Source organism: Aegilops tauschii, chromosome 2 (genome assembly GCF_002575655.3).
Source record: "Aegilops tauschii subsp. strangulata cultivar AL8/78 chromosome 2, Aet v6.0, whole genome shotgun sequence".
NCBI classification, from domain to species: Eukaryota; Viridiplantae; Streptophyta; class Magnoliopsida; order Poales; family Poaceae; genus Aegilops; species Aegilops tauschii.
This window is the reverse complement of record NC_053036.3, coordinates 370,297,574-370,317,194: the sequence shown is the minus strand read 5'-3', so window position 1 is coordinate 370,317,194 and position 19,621 is coordinate 370,297,574. Positions and strand designations below refer to the sequence as shown.

The 19,621-nt window shown below is 48.3% G+C and overlaps 1 long non-coding RNA gene across 1 annotated transcript; it reads right to left on the bottom strand.

Annotated features, from left to right (window-relative positions):
- Nucleotides 1-729: 729 nt before the first annotated feature.
- Nucleotides 730-4,440, bottom strand: LOC141041687 (uncharacterized). The gene is made up of 2 exons (XR_012202751.1): nt 4,041-4,440; nt 730-1,016 (listed from the first exon to the last, which is right to left on the bottom strand). It is a non-coding gene; the product is annotated as an uncharacterized lncRNA (long non-coding RNA).
- Between the last annotated feature and the right edge of the window lie 15,181 nt (nt 4,441-19,621).

Sequence of the window (19,621 nt, the reverse complement as noted above, 5' to 3'; positions counted from 1 at the left end):
TCACAACAGCACCGCCAGCTCAGCGGTCCGGCATAGATAAACCGTTTGTAAGGGCATATTTATCCCTAAGGTGTTTTGGTGATTGATGAAAATGCTTTTGCGAACTAATCGTGTGCCTTAGTATTTCAGACTTTTCATCACTAGGCACAAGACGGTTTGGTGCCCCTCGAAGACTTTTGAAGACGGCGTTTCTCTACGTTTCTTTTCGATGGATTTGAGTCATAGGAAGGCCGTACTATTAAGAGGGGGTCCGCTTTGAAAAGGCTTGGGTGGAATCATCACGTACACGTTTACTTCTTTTGCACCGCCTTTCCCTTAGCACTTTGGAGCATCATCCGTTTCTTCATGATTATGCAAAAAGAAGAATTCCTAGTGTTGTTGTTCTGAGGGCATGCGGTAGCTGCTCTTGGGAGCGGTAGTACCGCAGGTGCTCACGGTAGTACCCCTCCTCAGGAGGGGTAGTACCGTGGCCTCCGGTCAGGCTCAACTGCTCGTGCGGCTGCAGGGGTGGATGTAATTTTTTACATCCGCGCCCTACGCGGTAGTACCGCCCCATGCGCGCGGTAGTACCGTGAGTCCTGGTCTGGCACAGCAACATGAGCGAAAGTAGGGACGGATGTAATTTTTTTTACATCCGCTCCCTGCGCGGTAGTGTGACGCCCCCGATTCAACCGTACACTAATCATACACGCAAATGTGTACGATCAAGATCAGGGACTCATGGGAAGATATCACAACACAACTCTAGACACAAGTAAAATAATACAAGCTTCATATTACAAGCCAGGGGCCCCGAGGGCTCGAATACAAGCTCGATACACAAGAGTCAGGGAAGCAACAATATCTGAGTACAGACATAAGTTAGACAAGACTGCCTTAAGAAGGCAAGCACAAAAGAAGCAACGATCGAATAGGCAAGGCCTCCTGCCTGGGACCTCCTAACTACTCCTGATCTTCGGCGGCCTCCATGTAGTAGTATCCATCGGCGGTGGCATCTGGCTCCAAGGATCCACCATCTGGTTGCAACAACCGGAAATAAGGAAGAAAGGGGAAAAGGGGTAGCAAAGCAACCGTGAGTACTCATCCAAAGTACTCGCAAGCATCAGATCTATACTAAGTATGCATTGGTATCAAATGGAAGGGCTGTATCTGTGGACTGAACTGCAGAATGCGAGAATAGAGGGGAAGGCCTAGCCTATCGGAGACTAGCATCTTCAAGCCGCTCGAAGCATCTTGCAGCATGTAGAAGAGTAAAGAATAGCAGTTTAATTAACAAGCATGTTGTAACATTAATGCCCAAAGATCCTTCCTCGACTCCCTGCGAGAAAGCAATCCCGGAGCCACATATCCAAAGTATCCATTTGTAGTTGTAAATATAAGTCCGAACGTCCGTTACCGTGGACACGGCTATTAATAGATAATCTTCCCTGCAGGGGTGCACCACGTTTTCCAACACGCTTGATTACTCTGACCGGACACACTTTTCTGGGTCAATGCCCGGCCTCGGAAGATCAACACGTCGTAACCCTACCTAGGCCAGTGGAGAGGTCCCCCCGGTCTACATCCTAAGCACTTCGGGGTCTGGGCACATCGCCCGTTGCACTCCGGGTCGTTACGTGTAGGGCGGGTCCAGGCTCCACCACTACAGGATGGTGCCGGCCCAGCCGTGCCGCAATGCTGAACTGGACGTCTGACAAAGCTTCGGCTGATACTGCGACGTTGAGGCCCATAACTATTCTCGCGTGGTGGTTGGTGCGTAAAGGCCAAAGGCCAATTCAGAACAAATACCCAAACCATAGTGTATTATTAGTTTGCGGAGACGAGCAGAGACTCACGTTAATGTGACCCCGTCGCCCCGTCTCGAGGAAATACGGCAAGGGCTAGCCCAGCCCACTCGGGGGCGGCCTGCCGGCCCGGCCGTGCCTCGTAACTATCTTGCGGGTGCTCTCCGGGCCCGCCCGACTTTCCCAAAGGTCTCAAGTAAAGTCAAGGTAACCGTGTGTCCAGACATCAAGGGGAAAACCCAAGGAATCACCCCCAGTGGATTCCACTCGATGTAATCATCAAGGTGAACGTAAGAGGAACCACCCTTGAGGTTCACACTTGAGATGTTGCACGACAGAGCCGTATCGGAAGTGCTTAAGGAGGAAATCACCCTCGATGACCACAACTGAATAGCTACACTACAGAATTATCATCAGGAGTGCGTTATGAGGGATCACCCTCGGCACTCGATAGTAGCTCTGCAGAGTCGAGCAACTAAAGGGGCGTGATGTGATGCGAGGTGTCGGGCTCTGGTCGTCGATCACGTTGATCGAGTCATCAATGATGAAGCAGGGGCAACAAGGACAAGGTGGGGGTCACTGATGGATCTCTAACCAACCTATACTAAGCAGGTTAGGATAAGCAGGTAAGGTACAATGAGCAGGTTACAAAAGCAGGCTATGCATCAGAATAGGAGCAATCAATAACAGTAGCAAAATCTAATACAAGCATGAGAGAATGGAATGTGCGATATCGGGATGATCAAAGGGGGGGCTTGCCTGGAAGCTCCGCTGAAAGGGAAGAAGGGTCGTCGTCGACGTAGTCGATCATTGGGGCAGCATCAGAGAGAAGAAGAGGGGGAAGAAACAGTAAATATAAGGCACACAGATGCAATACTATGCATGACATGACGAAACGCGGCGCTAGATGTGTCCTAACGCGGTACTACACGATATCGGCGAAGGGGTTAGCATCCGGGAAAGTTTTCCCGAAGTCTGGCATTTTCGGACAAATGAAACGGAGTGGAAAGGTTGCATGTTCGCTATGCTAGGGGCATGCGACATACGAAGGGACCGCGTATTCGGATTCGTCTCGTCGTTCTGAGCAACTTTCATGTATAAAACTTTTTTATCCGAGTTGCGGATTATTTTCTATGATTTATCAAAGTTTTAGCAATATTCTGAAAATCCCTGAAATTTTGCTAAGTCTAAGAATTTGACAGTTTTAAACATCACTTGGCTATTTTCAAAAGGCTACAACTATGGATCTCTACCTCCTATGATTTTGTGCCTTATATCAATTTTAAGCATTTTGCTGTGATCTACATGTTAGTACCAATTACATCCATGTTAGGGTTCATTAGCTTGATCATCAACAGCTCTAAAGTAGCTACGGAAATAAAGCTGTTTTCAGTTTTTCTGTTAACAGAACATAGCCTTTTGCGATTTTCATAGGATTTAATCTATGCATCAAAAGGGTTTGGTCCAGTGGGATAAAATGGAGTTTGTCAAGTATACTTTCTACTCATATTTTCTTTTGCCCTGTTAGTAGTTGTTTAGCCGCAGTTTAGGGGCAGTCCAGGGGGTTACTTGATGTAGAAATTAAAAGGCTAGCTAGCGCTGCTACAGTACTAGCAGTAGTATAGGTAGAGCAGCGCTGACAAGGAAAGAAGCAGCGCGAGTGCGACAGCAAGCAAAGCATCAGCGCGGGGAGCAGCGAGCAGCGCCGGGTGCGGCGTCGCGCGCGCGGACGGCGCCGGCTAGCGACGGCGGGCATGGCCGGGCGGCTACGACGAGGGCGGCAGCGGCGTAGTGGCAGCAGTGCAGGGCAACGGCAGCAAGTGGCGGCGGGCTGCAGCAGCGCAGGAGGTGAGCGCGGGAGTGGCAGGCGCGTTCGTCACGGGCGGCGCGGGAGGATCGAACGGGCATCTCCGGCGACCAAACGGACGACGGACGAACAGGCCCAACGGCGTGCATCTAACGAAGCAAGCAGCGGCGGCGCAGGTTGCGTACAACGACGACGGCATCTAGCAGAGGCGGCGGCCGGAGTTGGGTGTCGACGGGGACGGTGCTACGACGCGTGTGCGGGCGAATGAACGGCTTTGGCCGCACCAAAGGAGTGGCATGAGCACGTTCCTGTGCTTAGGTGGCCACGACCACGACGGCAGCGACGACAGGGAGCACGGCGGCGGAGCTGAGCTCCGGTAATGGTGGTGCGACGTGGGGATCGGGCTACGGGCGGCAGGGGAGAGAGGGGGAAGGAGGAGCGGGGCTCACAGTGATCCCGTAGGGGTGCACAGTGGGCTCGGGGACGGCTAGCCGGAGCCGGAGCTGACCGAATCGAAGGCGGCAGTGGCGGACGACGCCGAGGAAGAAGAGGCCGAGGCGACGTCGTTGGTGCTCCAGCGGCTCGATCCAAAGGCGAGGTCGATGAGGGTGAGCGTAGGGAGGCCACCGGACTCCTTGGAATGGCGGGAGGACGATGGTGGCCGCGTCGGTTACAGCGGTGAGGCCTTTCGGTGAGCGGGCAGAGAAGGGGATCTGGGGGGAGCAAGGCCAGAGAGGGATGGGGGCGAGTGAGGGGAAGGGGAAAGTAGAGGGGCGTCCTAGGGTTGGAGAGGGAGGGAGATATAGGCGAGCGGGAGGTCGCGGATGGCCTCCACGGCGACGGTCGGCCGGCGGATGGCCTCCACGCCCTCTGCCTTCACTGTAGCGAGGTAGCAGGAGGGGTGGAGGTGGGCTGCCGGTTCAGCCGGCCAACTGGGCCAAGTGGCCCAGGGGGAGGAGAGGGGCCTTTCCCCTTTTATTTTATTTTATCAATTACAGTTTTAGTTTTCTTTTGTTTTTGAATAGCAATTAGCTTTATAAAATATAGGAACAACACCTAAATTGGTTTTACTAATTATACCACTGCCACATTTAGTTTGAGGTTCAAATAAAATAGTCTAGTATTTTTATAATTCGAAAAGCATTTAATAATAATTTTTAGCCAATGTTATATTCACAAAAGAGCATTAAAATACTTTACAAAAGTGTTGGGCCACCACCATAATTAGATATGGAATATTGGCCACACTTTGAACATTTTATTTTACGTTTGAGAAATTTGAATCCTGGGCTTTAATTTGAATTTGAGTTTGAACTAAGATTTGGATCAAGCGAGGATTAGCAACCGTAATATGATGACTTGGCATCATTAGCAGGGGATTACTGTAGCTTAATTATCCGGGCGTCACAGGTAGTACCGCGTGCCAAGTGTGGTAGTACCGTGTCGGATTTTTGCATTGTTTGAAACTCAGCGGAAGTTGGCACGGATATATTTTTATTTGTCCGCGCCCTTCCCAAGCTAGTCCAATCCTGCCTTGCGGTAGTACCGCAAGGGAGAGCGGTAGTACCGCGCCAGCGGCAGTACCGCTCTCAGCTTCTGTGCTACAGGCCTGGGCTAGCTCCTGCCGTTGCTGCGGTAGTACCGCGGGTCGCCACGGTAGTACCGTGAGCCTCTGCGGTAGTACCGCTTGTTTGGTGCGGTAGTACCGCAGGTCGCGGGCTGGTTAAGTGGATAACGGTTGGATTTGTCTCTCCACTATATAAGGGGTGTCTTCTTCTCCGTGTGGACTACCTCTTCCAACCCTAAGCTCCATTGTTGCTCCTAGCTCCATTTTCGCCCGATCTCTCTCCCTAGCCAATCAAACTTGTTGATTTTTTAGGGATTGGTTGAGAAGGCTCCGATCTACACTTCCACCAAGAGATTTTTGATTCCCCCCACTAATCCCTTGCGGATCTTGTTACTCTTGGGTGTTTGAGCACCCTAGACGGTTGAGGTCACCGCGGAGCCATAGTCCATTGTGGTGAAGCTTCGTGGTGTCGTTGGGAGCCTCCAATTAAGTTGTGGAGATTGCCCCAACCTTGTTTGTAAAGGTCCGGTAGCCGCCTCCAAGGGCACCAATAGTGGAATCACGGCATCTCGCATTGTGTGAGGGCGTGAGGAGAATACGGTGGCCCTAGTGGCTTCTTGGGGAGCATTGTGCCTCCACACCGCTCCAACGGAGACGTAGTTCCCCTCAAAAGGAAGGAACTTCGGTAACACATCCTCGTCTTCACCGGCTCCACTCTTGGTTATCTCGTGCCTTACTTGTGCAAGCTTATTTGTGTTATATCCCTTGCTTGCTTGTGTGCTTGTTGTTGTCGCATCATATAGGTTGCTCACCTAGTTGCATATCTAGATAACCTACTTTGATGCAAAGTTTAATTTGGTAAAGAAAAGCTAAAAATTGTTAGTTGCCTATTCACCCCCCCCCCCTCTAGTCAACTATATCGATCCTTTCAATTGGTATCAGAGCCTCGTCTCTTTATTAAGGACTTTGCCGTCCGAAGAGTATGGTTGACACCGTAGACAGTGTGGAGGAGCACTCCGGTGCGAATCCGGTCTCGTTTACGGGCGATGGGGGACCCGCGGTCTCTCGTGAGGAATTCAATGTGGCTTTGGACACATTGAAAACCTCCATGACGACCGAGGTTGAAAGCATGTTTAATAAATTCATTGAAGAGCTTAAACTATCCACCGCACCGTTGAAAGTGGGTAATCCCACTAAAAAGGTGACGGATGCTAACTCCGATAAGGGGGAAGCTACTAGTGAAAAAGCTCCTTCTTCTAGTGGTAAGAATGTCACCGACATCTTTGCCCACGTGGAACCTCCACTTGTTTATGGTGGACCGATTCCGTCTACTCATTTGAATCATGTCGGTCCTCCCCCTAAGATTGTGAAAAATGAGGACTTTGATTCTTGGGTTTATCGCTTTAAGCGTCATTTAAATCATTTGAATACTAATCTTTGGAGAATCATTGAAGAAGGTTTCTATCCGCATGACCGAAGCAACTTCACCCCTAGAGAAGCCGCGGATAATCAATTCAATGAGAATGCTCTCTTCATCATCCAAGATGCAATTCCACCCGAAGATCTCCCTCATCTTCGGCCCTTCGCCATGGCCAAAGATGCATGGCATTGTGTTGTCTCCCTCTACCGGGGAAGCGCAAGCATTCAACGCTCCAACTATGAAGTGGTGCAATATGAAGCCGATGAGTTTGCAATGAAAGAAGATGAAGAACCTCGTGAGCTTTATCGGAGAGTAACCAAACTCGCTGTCTCACTCCGAGATCATGGGAGCAAGGACACGGATGACAATTGGATCAAGCGCAAATTTCTCAAGGAAATGATGCCTTACCACAAGGCCATGTCCTCCGTCATTCGTCAAAGGTCGGACTTCCACACCTTGTCCTCAAGTGAAGTGTTGGATGAGTTTGCGGCTATGAGCATCTTGGACAAGACCGCCGACAATGCGGTGCTACGCTCTCAAAGGGCAAAGAAGCCCAACCTTGCATTGAAGGCCAAGGTTAGTGTTGAAGAAGAATAAGAAGAGGAAGAAGAGGAAAGCAACCCCGAAGATACAAAGTATGCCTATCATGAACACATGGCTCTTGCTTCAAGGCAATTTTGGAGCAAGAAGAACACAAGGCCCAACTTCAACAAGAGCAACTCAAGTGGCGCGAAGGTTAAGCAACGAGTGAGGACTTGCTATAATTGTGGCAATGTGAGCCATTTTGTTGCGGAATGTCCTTACGAGAAGAGGGAGGACAATGGTGGCAAGCTCATCCGAAAATACAAGGCCAAGTCTTTCCCCAACAAGAGCAACTTCACCAAGAAGACTCCTCCCAAGGCGTTGGTGGTACAAAGAATATAATGAGGATGATGATGATGATGATGAAGATGGTGAGTCAGTTGCCATGCCCTCCGTTGCCATTGCGACAACTCCACGGGTGTCTCTCTTCGACTCACCCAATGAGAGCATCACCGCCAAGTGCCTCATGGCTAAAGCCACCAACAAGGTAACCCCCAACATCAAAACTACCATCATTAATAATCCTTCTTTGACGGATTGCATTAATGAACATGAGGGCTCTAATGTGGAGGAAAATGAGTTTGAGTCTTTTATGAGTAAACTCAAGGGTAAATCCAAGAAGCACTTCGTTGCTCTCTTGGAACAACTTGGTGAAGCCAATGACATGATCGAGGCTCACGAAGATACCATCTCTAAGATGGAGGGGCATAGTCGTGACTATGCCAATGAGATTTAGAATCTTTACAATGCTCTTGAGGAAGAACGTGGTCTTCGTTTGGCTCTTGAGGAGTCACACAACGATGATCATGCTAAATTAAAGAAAGATCTTGATCATGCTCTTGTTGTCTCTCGTGTGCTAACCTCCGAGAAGGCCAAACTTGGGGTTGATCTTGCTAGACTCAAGGAGGAGTTTGATATACTTGACAAGGCTCACAAGGCCTTGAAGGGTATTCATGCTAATCTCAAAGAGTCTCATGACCAACTTCAAGTAAAGCTAACCAAGGAGAAAGCTACCTTTCCTCATATGGTGTTAATTGATAATGCAAATGCTACTAACCCTTGTTGTGAGCATGTGCATCTTGTTGAGGAGAATGCTAAGTTGAAGGAGCAACTTGAGAAAAGCCTTGTGTCGTGCATACAAGGTGAGAAGAACCTCAACGACCTTGAGCAATCAAAAGGAAGTTGTGGCCAAGGAAGGGATTGGGTTCGCACCCATGCCCAAGAACAAGAAGAAGAATGACAAGACCAAACGACCTCCCCCTCTCAAGCAAACCTTTGTGAAGGAGGGAGAGGGTGCTTCCAAGGAGAAGAAAAACTATGTGAAGGGTGGTGGTGCCAAGAAAAGCAATGTCACCCCTTCCAACAAAGCCGGTGACTTTAACCCTTCCTATGTGTTGTGTCGTGCTAGTGATGGGCACGTTTATGCCAAATTTGTTGGTTCTCCTTATGAGTACATTGAATGATCTATTTGGGTTCCTAAGACCCTTGTCACTAACATCAAAGGACCCATTACAAAATGGGTACCTAAAACCAAGCATTGATCTCTTGTAGGTGTTTGCTTCCGGTGGGGGATCATGGTTGCTCGATAGTGGAGCCACTAATCATATGACCGGAAGCAAGGACTTGGTGGTGGACGTTCACAAGATTCCATCTATGCCCACCAATGTCGAGTGGGGTGATGCCTCGTCCTCTAAGGTATTGGGGCTTGGCAAGGTTGTCATTTCTCATGATCTCATGATCGAGAATGTCATGCTTATTGAGTCCCTTGCATACAATTTACTTTCCGTTCGTCAACTTGCACTCATGGGCTTTGCCACTTTCTTTGATATTGATACCGTGTCCCTCTTGTGGAGCAAGACTCTTAAAGTAGCCTTTGTTGGGCATGTCGAGAACGGTCTCTATGTGATTAACTTTTCGGAGCGACCCACTAAGACCGCGACATGCCTAATGGCTAAAGTTGACGTGGGATGGCTTTGGCATCGCCGTCTAGCCCATGTCAATATGAGATCTTTGCAAAATCTTCTCAAGGGGGACCATATTCGTGGACTAACAAATGTTAGTTTTGCTAAAGATCGTGCTTGCAGTGCTTGTATCGAAGGAAAGCTACATGAAAAGACTCACCCTCCCACGACTATCATCTACTCGAAGAGGCCTTTGGAGCTCCTTCATTTGGATCTCTTTCGGCCTCCATCCTTTGATAGTCTTGGAGGTAGAAAGTATTGCTTGGTGATTGTGGATGACTATTCAAGATACCCTTGGGTATATTTCTTCAAGAGGAAGAGCGAGACCCAACAAACCGTCATTGACTTTGCAAATGAAGCCCAACGTCAACACAATGCAAAGATCTTGACAATAAGAAGTGACAACGGCACCGAGTTCAAGAACTACACCTTGGATGAGTTTCTTAGTGATGAGGGGATCAAGCATCAATATTCCGCACCATACACCCCTCAACAAAATGGTGTAGCGGAGAGGAAGAACCGAACGTTGATGGATGCGGCAAGGACCATGATGGCGGAGTTCAAGTCTCCATACAACTTTTCGGCCGAAGCCATCAACACCGCTTGTCATGCATCCAATCGGCTCTACCTCCACAAGGGCTTGAACAAGACTCCTTATGAGATACTCACCGGTAACAAGCCCAACCTCAAGTACTTTCGGGTGTTCGGGTGTAAGTGTTTCATTCTCAAGAAAGGTGTTCGTTTGTCTAAATTTGAGGCTAGAGCTTATGAGGGCATATTTGTTGGTTATGCTACAAACTCTCATGCTTACCGTGTCCTCAATAAGTCCACGGGACTTATTGAGGGGACGTGTAACATGGAGTTTGATGAGAATAATGACTTCCAAGTGGAGCAAAGTGGCACTTGTGATGTAGGTGATGAAATTCCTCCTCAAGCCATAAGAAGAATGGGAGTTGGTTTTATCCTACCCATTGAGGAACCCCTTGTGGCCGAAGGAGAAGGACAATGCTCCACTCAAGTGGAGCCATCACCAACCCAAGGCCCACACGCTTCCGAAGAACAAAGTGAAGGCCCTCAACCTCATGAACAAGACCAAGGGCAAGAACAAGCTCAAGACGGTGTTGAAACACCGAATGATGCCCAAGGTCAAGTTCTCTCCTCCGAGCAAGTTCAAGATCAAGAACAAGCCCAAGACGGCGCTCAAGATGATCAAGTGACCGCTCCTCGACTCACCCCCGAGGAGGAATTGGAGTGTCGTGCCGCCAAGATTGCTTCCAAGCTCTCCACCAAGGGTCATCTCATGAAGAATGTGCTTGGAAGCATTCAAAAGGGGGTAAGCACTCGTAGACAATTGGCAAACTATTGTGAACATCACACGTTTGTCTCTTATGTAGAACCCCAAAAGGTCTATGAGGCGCTCGAAGATCCGGATTGGCTTAATGCCATGCATGAAGAACTCAACAACTTCGAATACAACAAGGTGTGGATATTGGTGCTAAGGCCAACGGGGAACCACAATGTCATCGGAACCAAGTGGATATTCAAGAACAAGCAAGATGCTCATGGGACCATCGTTCGCAACAAGGCAAGATTGGTAGCACAAGGCTACTCCCAAGTCAAGGGTATCGACTACGGTGAAACCTTTGCTCCCATTGCTCGCCTTGAATCCATTCGTTTGTTGATTGCTTATGCTTCTCATCACAACTTTAAGTTGCAACAAATGGATGTGAAGAGTGCTTTTCTTAATGGTCCTATTAATGAGTTGGTACATGTCAAGCAACCCCCTGGGTTCGAGGATCCCTACTTCCCCGATCATGTGTATCAACTCGATAAGGCACTCTATGGCCTTAAACAAGCCCCACGTGCGTGGTATGACCACCTTCCGAGTTATTGCAAGACCGTGGATTTGAAGTTGGGCAAATCGACCCCACTCTTTTTACTAAGAAGGTCAAAGGGGAGTTGTTTGTGTGCCAACTATATGTTGATGATATTATCTTTGGTTCCCCTAACAAAGCTTTCAATGAGGAATTTGCCGCTCTCATGACCTCAAAGTTCAAGATGTCTTCCATGGGAGAGTTGAAGTTCTTTCTCGGGTTCGAAGTGAAGCAAAGAAGAGAACGAACCTTCATCAACCAAGCCAAATACACTCAAGACATGCTAAAGAGATTCAAGCTAAGTGATGTCAAGCCGGCTTCCACTCCAATGCCCACCAAGTGCCAACTTGACATTGATCCCAATTGTAAAGCGGTGGATCAAAAGGTATATCGCTCCATGATTGGCTCCTTGCTTTACCTTTGTGCATCTAGATCGGATATCATGTTGAGTGTGGGAATTTGTGCATGGTTTCAAGCCACACCTAAGGAAAGCCACTTTGTGGCGGTCAAGCGAATCTTTCGATATTTGGCTCATACCCCAAACTTTGGCCTATGGTACCCAAGAGGAGCAAACTTCAAGCTTGTAGGTTATTCGGACTCAGATTGGGCGGGAGACAAAGTGGATAGGAAGTCCACTTTCGGAGGGTGCCAATTCCTTGGTTGCTCTTTGGTAAGTTGGTCTTCTAAGAAGCAAAGTTGTGTGTCTCTCTCGTCCACCGAAGCGGAGTATGTGGCGGCTGGTAGTTGTTGTGCACAACTCCTATGGATGAGGCAAACTTTAAAGGATTACGGTGTCATTTGTGACAAAGTGCCTCTTTGGTGTGACAATGAAAGCGCCATCAAGATTTCTCTCAACCCGGTGCAACACTTCAAGACGAAGAATATTGAGATTCGGTATCACTTCATCCGGGATCACATTAGGCGAGGGGAGATCGAGCTCAACTATGTCAACACTCATGATAACCTTGCAGATATTTTCACGAAGCCCTTGGATGAAGCAAGATTTCGTGAGTTAAGGCATGAGCTAAATATCATTGATTCGAGCAATGTTGCTTGAACCCTTGCACACCTCACCATACTCAACTTGTTATCTTGTTTAGGTGTAGGCATGGACATAGGGGGAGTACTGTTCTCTCAATGAACTCTTCCTCCCCCCCATTATGCATAAATTGATCAACTCTTTCACATTAGCCATTGTTGATGGTACTTGTGCTTCAAAGACGAGTTTTGGTCATGGGCCCAAGGATAATTCTTCGCGGTGCCATACCAATAGACTCAAACATAGGTGGCTCCGGCCACCGCCCTCTCCTTGGAGAGGTTGTGTCTCGTGTTTGGTCCTTGTTGTCTCTTGCCTTTCTTTCTTCGTGCCGAGCTTGCGCTTGTGGTGTCTCGTTTGTTAGCTCGTTGGTGTGTTCGTTCGCTTGAAGGTTGCTTACCAAGGCCCCTTTCTTCTCTTTTTGAAATTACATTTTCTTGGGATCACGGTACTACCGTGGCCAACCACGGTACTACCGCAACCAGCACGGCAGTAATTTTTTACTACCGCTGGTAGAGCCGTACTACCGCCCACGGCGCGGTACTACCGCAATGACATGCGGTACTACCGCATTGAAGCGAGCGCGTGGGGGTTATGAGCGGGCAGGGGAAGTTCCAACTCCCCCATACCCATTCACTCTTCCTCCCCCACGCCGCCTCTCTCTCTCCTGCCCAAGAACGGCGCCGGAGGCCCTCGCCGGATCTCCGTCTCTGGCCGCTCTCCTCGGATTCCGACCGGTGGAATCGTTCCCCACCACTTCCTCTTGCCATGGAACAAGGTCTCTCCCCAAATCCCTCTCTCTTTGGTTTGTTCTTTTGCTTCTAGGTTTTGGGGAGATGCATGTTGTTCTTGAGAGTTTAGGCTAAATCTTTGCAAGAGTAGGATGTAGGAGAGTAGTAATGCGTAGAGATGGTACTTGCTATGTTGCCCCGTGGTGGATTTGATCGACCATAGTACCGCGTTGATGTCACGGTTGTGCTCAGATCTATGTTGTGGTTTCGGATTTGCAACCATGCGGTACTACCGCATCTCCGGTGCGGTACTACCGCTCCTCAGGAGCGGTACTACCGCGTGAGGTACGGCACTAAAATTTTACTGCCGCTCCAAGACACGGTACTACCGTGCCTCCCTGGCGCGGTACTACCGTGACTAGGAGCAGCACTAAAAATTTAGTACCGCGCAGCACTGCGGTACTACCGTTGCCTCAAATCCCTCATGTGGCAATTATCACGTGCTAATTCTACTTGTTTCACCTGTTTTGCTGTGGTCTTTGCATTGATCCTTCTCGATTTTCGTGTGTGTTTGTGTTTTGTGTCTTAGGTGGTGGCTCCGGTGCACCCGCTCGTTGTTCCAATCCCAGCCGTGACACGGGTTCCAAGCGTCTGGGCAACCAAGATGAAGCTCCAGAGGGCTCCAATGCCCCCCAACGCAGGACCAAGACCACCGCCACCAAGCAGAAGGAGCCCACCATGGGCATGGATGAGATCCCACTGGCTGAGTTTATCTCTCGAAGGAAGATCAATCCTTATGTGAATCCTCGTGCCAACATTAGAGGCAATGATCTATTCTCGACCAAGCAGCAGAATCTCATCTATTTGGATGTGATCAAGGGCAAGCAGAACACTTATGTGGACGTGCACTGGATTGATATGATTCACATGAGGGAGGAGAAGCACCGTGCCTACTTTGGTGAGGCCTTGGATCTCGTGGAGCAGTTTGCCATTGAGGATGTGATCTCCTTTCACCTGGACTTTGATCCCGAGCTTGTGGCCCGGTTCTTTGCTTCGGTACACTTTCACACTAGGGAGGAACGGAGGATGACCTAGATGACTAATGGACGTCAGCTGACTGCTACATGGAAGGAGTTCATGGATTTGCTCCGTATACCTGATGAGGGGCTCAACTCGCCTGTTGGAGTTCGCCCTCACGCCAACTCCGAGTCTGCCAACAAGAACAAGCTCATGCAATATTATGTTGAGAAGCTCCTTCCCAGTGGCAATAAGGCGTGGGTTCTGAACCCTTTCCTTGACATCATGCACCAGATCTTCCACAACTCTCTTTTCCCACGCATTGGGGGCAAGGACAAGGTGCATGCTTATCTTGTGGACATGCTGCTTCTCTGTGAGGAGGCGCGTCTCTCTCAGTCTCAGCCTTTGGACGTCTCTCACATCATGTGGTGCGAGCTTCGGTTTGCGGTGTTCAACCGTAAGGTCCCCATCTATGGACCTTACTTGTTTCTTTTGATCTCGAAGACGTGGGAGAAGCTATTCCCTCAGGATGAGTTTTTGGCCCCTGACTGGATCCGTCATGACCACATCAGACTCTGCATCAAGCCCCAGTGGACTAACACTACTACTCGTGCCGAGGCGGCAGCTGCTAAGATGGCTGTTGATGGGGAGGAGAGTGAGGAGGAGGATGTAGATGAGGACCGCTCTGCTGGGTTTGCCCCTCCCTCTTCTGAGCCCTCATGGGCTAAGAAGCTGAAGGCCAAGATGAAGGCCTTGTTCTGCATGCAGGCAAAGGGGCAGTACAGGACTCATGTTGCCTCCAAGGAGAGTCGTTGCCGCGACAAGAAGATTATGAGGGTTTTTGGAGAGGAAGTGTCTAGCGGTTCCGAGGAGCACATCACTCCAGAGGCTGAGTGGATGGCAAAACAAGGCTACAAGTGGACTGATTCTGAGGAGGAGGCCATCCCTGCTGCCGAGTCTGACGAGGAGCGTGCGAGTGATTACTCCGCTTGAGCCACCACTTGTGTTATAGGTGTCCTCTCTGCCTTTTTGGCGTCTCGATGCCAAAGAGGGAGAGAGTTTAGGGATTTGCGAGTCGTGTGTCGTGCTTTGCTTGCCTTTGTTTCCGTTGAACCTTGTTTGCTTTGGTTTGGTTTGCGCTTGTGAGACCTTTCTATCATATGGTGTAAGACATATGCACTCTATCGTACCTTATTGAGCTTATCATATCTTGTGCTACTTATATTATGCTCTTGTTTACTATCTTGCTTAGTGTTAGCCTTTGTGTTGCAAGATATGCCTTGTCTATAAAATATAGGGGGAGTGTTGATCCTAGTTTGTGTGCCGTGCAGTCCAAAGCACTTATCTAGATTGCACACATCTAGGGGGAGCCCGTCTGTATTTTAGAGATGTGGGGTTTGCTCTTGCTCTAAATTTTCTCCCTTGTGCAAATCCTGTATTGTCATCAATCCACCAAAAAAGGGGGAGATTGTAAGGGCATATTTATCCCTAAGGTGTTTTGGTGATTGATGACAATGCTTTTGCGGACTAATCGTGTGCCTTAGTATTTCAGACTTTTCATCACTAGGCACAAGATGGTTTGGTGCCCCTCGAAGACTTTTGAAGATGGCGTTTCTCTACATTTCTTTTCGGTGGATTTGAGTCGTAGGAAGGCCGTACTATTAAGAGGGGGTCCGCTTTGGAAAGGCTTGGGTGGAATCATCACGTACACGTTTACTTCTTTTGCACCGCCTTTCCCTTAGCACTTTGGAGCATCATCCGTTTCTTCATGATTATGCAAAAAGAAGAATTCCTAGTGTTGCTGTTCTGAGGGCATGCGGTAGTACTGCTCTTGGGAGCGGTACTACCGCAGGCCCCTGCGGTAGTACCACAGGTCCTTGCGGTAGTACCGCAGGTGCTCACGGTAGTACCGCTCCTCAGGAGGGGTAGTACAGTGGCCTCCGGTCAGGCTCAGCCGCTCGTGCGGCTGTAGGGGCGAATGTAATTTTTTACATACGCGCCCTACGCGGTAGTACCGCCCCATGCGCGCGGTAGTACCGTGAGTCCTGGTCTGGCACAGCAACATGAGCGGAAGTAGGGGCGGATGTAATTTTTTTTACATCCACTCCCTGCGTGGTAGTACCGCGTGCCAAGTGCGGTAGTACCGTGTCGGATTTTTGCATTGTTTGAAACTCAGCGTAAGTTGGCACGGATATATTTTTATTTGTCCGCGCCCTTCCCAGGCTAGTCCAATCCTGCCTTGCGGTAGTACCGCAAGGGAGAGCGGTAGTACCGCGCCAGCGGCAGTACCGCTCTCAGCTTCTGTGCTACAGGCCTGGGCTAGCTCCTTCCATGGCTGCGGTAGTACCGCGGGTCGCCGCGGTAGTACCGTGAGCCTCTGCGGTAGTACCGCTTGTTTGGTGCAGTAGTACCGCAGGTCGCGGGCTGGTTAAGTGGATAATGGTTGGATTTGTCTCTCCACTATATAAGGGGTGTCTTCTTCTCCGTGTGGACTACCTCTTCCAACCCTAAGCTCCATTGTTGCTCCTAGCTCCATTTTCGCCCGATCTCTCTCCCTAGCCAATCAAACTTGTTGATTTTTTAGGGATTGGTTGAGAAGGCTCCGATCTACACTTCCACCAAGAGATTTTTGATTCCCCCCACTAATCCCTTGCGGATCTTGTTACTCTTGGGTGTTTGAGCACCCTAGACGGTTGAGGTCACCGCGGAGCCATAGTCCATTGTGGTGAAGCTTCGTGGTGTCGTTGGGAGCCTCCAATTAAGTTGTGGAGATTGCCCCAACCTTGTTTGTAAAGGTCCGGTAGCCGCCTCCAAGGGCACCAATAGTGGAATCACGGCATCTCGCATTGTGTGAGGGCGTGAGGAGAATACGGTGGCCCTAGTGGCTTCTTGGGGAGCATTGTGCCTCCACACCGCTCCAACGGAGACGTAGTTCCCCTCAAAAGGAAGGAACTTCGGTAACACATCCTCGTCTTCACCGGCTCCACTCTTGGTTATCTCGTGCCTTACTTGTGCAAGCTTATTTGTGTTATATCCCTTGCTTGCTTGTGTGCTTGTTGTTGTCGCATCATATAGGTTGCTCACCTAGTTGCATATCTAGATAACCTACTTTGATGCAAAGTTTAATTTGGTAAAGAAAAGCTAAAAATTGTTAGTTGCCTATTCACCCCCCCCCCCCTCTAGTCAACTATATCGGTCCTTTCACCGTCTAGTAAGCAGTCTGTCCAAGCTTCACCGTCTGCTCGGCAGTCTACCTTGCAGGCAACCAGACGTTCTGCCAGAAATGCTTCAAGTACCAAGAAGGAAGTGGCCAAAAAGGCTACACTCCCGAGGAAGCGCGTGGGAAAGTGAAGAGGAAAGAGAACGATTGCCTCTTACTTATAGCACTCATCGCCCAGAACCAAATTGACAGCAGCTTGTTCGAATCGGGGAGTAATATTATTTCTGACGCCATGGATGACGAAGAAGTACATTTGTTGCTTGCTAAAATTAAAGCAGACGTACTTCAAGCACGCTATTACATCCATGACCAGCCATTTCTTGTTGGCGAATACTTTGATGAGTGCATCTCTAGTTGCCGCGAGTTACATGAATATTGCATGGATCTAATGTCATCAGGTCATCATGGTTTGCTAGTCCACTACAACAGAGATCATTTCCGACACGATGCTGGTTCCATCGATGTGAGTTTCGAGGACTTACATCTCTTCTTCAACTTCAATGTGCTCGATGCCACTCTTGTTAGATGCCCGATTTTGTAAGTACTTAACAAACTCTGATCAACTTCTCCATACAAGGTTGTAAATGATAAACAACTAACTGCATTTTATTCCTCTCAGGGGATTGAACGCACAGAGAAGAAAAAGGGAGAGTGTGTATTTCATAGATCCTGAATTAGCAAATGGCACAACAATACATGGTAAGGACCTACGGGACTGGGCCGTTAACACGGTCGTCCTTCCCTTCGAAAACACGTCCCATGCGGAATCATTTCTCTGGCCATATCATGAACGGTAAGTCAAGTAAACAACCACACATACACTTATTGTCTTTCAGATTTCGACATAATTCGTAAGTTCATGACTTTCTTAATATGTACCAATCACCGGATATTAGTATTCATTGTTCCAAACAAGAACACAGTTTACTACATCGATTCTCTCAGAGAGTCAACAAACGCTCAGGATCTGACGCATCTTCAACAATTCATGGATAGGTATTGAATTCTATGATATTGAAATTAATTTGCATTCATATCTGGTTCAATAATTGATGTTGTCAAAATTCATCATCATTTGTAGTGTGCTCGCATTGTGGAAAACTAAACCAGGGAACCTGTTCAAGAGGGAACTTCCTCTGCAGCACGAGATCGTTTCTCCGGTAACACACCAAAATCCGTTATTTTCAGGAAATTTATCCAACAATCTGCAAATACCTTTCCTTACGCTAGTCAAATGTTCAAGCTTCTAAATAAACCTCTTTCTATTTTTTCCAAAGAAAAAATAATACATCTAACACCGGTTTGGTTGTTCCTAACAGGACAAATACATGAGTAATTATGTACAAAAAATTTCAGTGTCCTCAGCAAGAAGCAGGGACCAACCTTTGTGGATACTATGTTTGCAGACACATGATCTCCATCTGCAAATCTGCTGATAGTTGTGACGATCCTCGCGAATTAGTACCAGTAAGTCTATCTTAATTAGTATCTTCTACTCCACTCATATGGCACATTTTGATCTTAAAAATACTGCAGCTCATCTTAAAACCGAGGACCCCTGAATCGCTCCCGGCTGATGAATTGCTGATGGTTCGGAGATTTATCAGCGACTTCTTCCTGGATCACTACATCAATCCCACTGGTGATAATGAAGATTTCAGCATGCCTTCTCCTAAAACATTGAGTAAGAGTTAGCCGCTAAACATATACACATGGATCCATTGTTTTCCATCTGATGAGGTCTTCGTATTTCGTACACTATGATTAATTATGTAATGCATATATGTGTCGACAAATCATTAGAATTTAGCTAACATATGTTCAATTGCAATTATTGCGAAATCTGATGAATGTTCTTCCTGTGGACACTATTTGTTCAATTGAATACTCTGGCGAATTTGCTTTTTGCGTGCCAATTCAAAATGGGATATTTTTCTTTATTTGTTCAATTGAATATTGTGGCGAATTTTCTTTTTGCGTGCCGATTCAAAATGTGATATTTTTGTTTATTTGTTCAATTGAATATTGTGGCGAATTTGCCTTTTGCATGTCGATTCAAAATGGTATATTTTTGTTTTAACCTGGCAATTGCTCTGCACACGGTTCAACTAAATGAGTGTGTGCAATCCACATCGGAAAGCATACGTCAATCGTAGCGGAACCGTCGGTGATACACAGCAGATCGCAAACGATTTGTAGCGCTACTACGTGCGCGTAGGGTCTCCGGAACCGTTTGTGATATCGCGTTATCGCACACGAGAGCTCGGAGTAAACCGTGCCCAATGTAAAATAGAATCCCAGTCGTAATTTTTTTAGGAAACATGCGGGATCCCAAACGAAAAGCACACATCACTCTTGCGACAACCGTCGGTGATACCCAACAAATCACAAACGGTCTGCAGCACTTGTATGTGTGTGAAGGGGCTCCTGAACCATTTGTGATAAAACATTATCGCAGACGGTAATTGTTGGGAAACGTGTGCGATGGAGTCTTGCATGGCAGACGGGCTACGCAGAAAGCTCGTGTGCGATGGGGCATAAATCGCACACAGTTCATATTAGCAGGTAGTGCGCGGCGGCACGCCGCGCCCTATTGATTCGTGTGTGATATGGTTTTGTTGA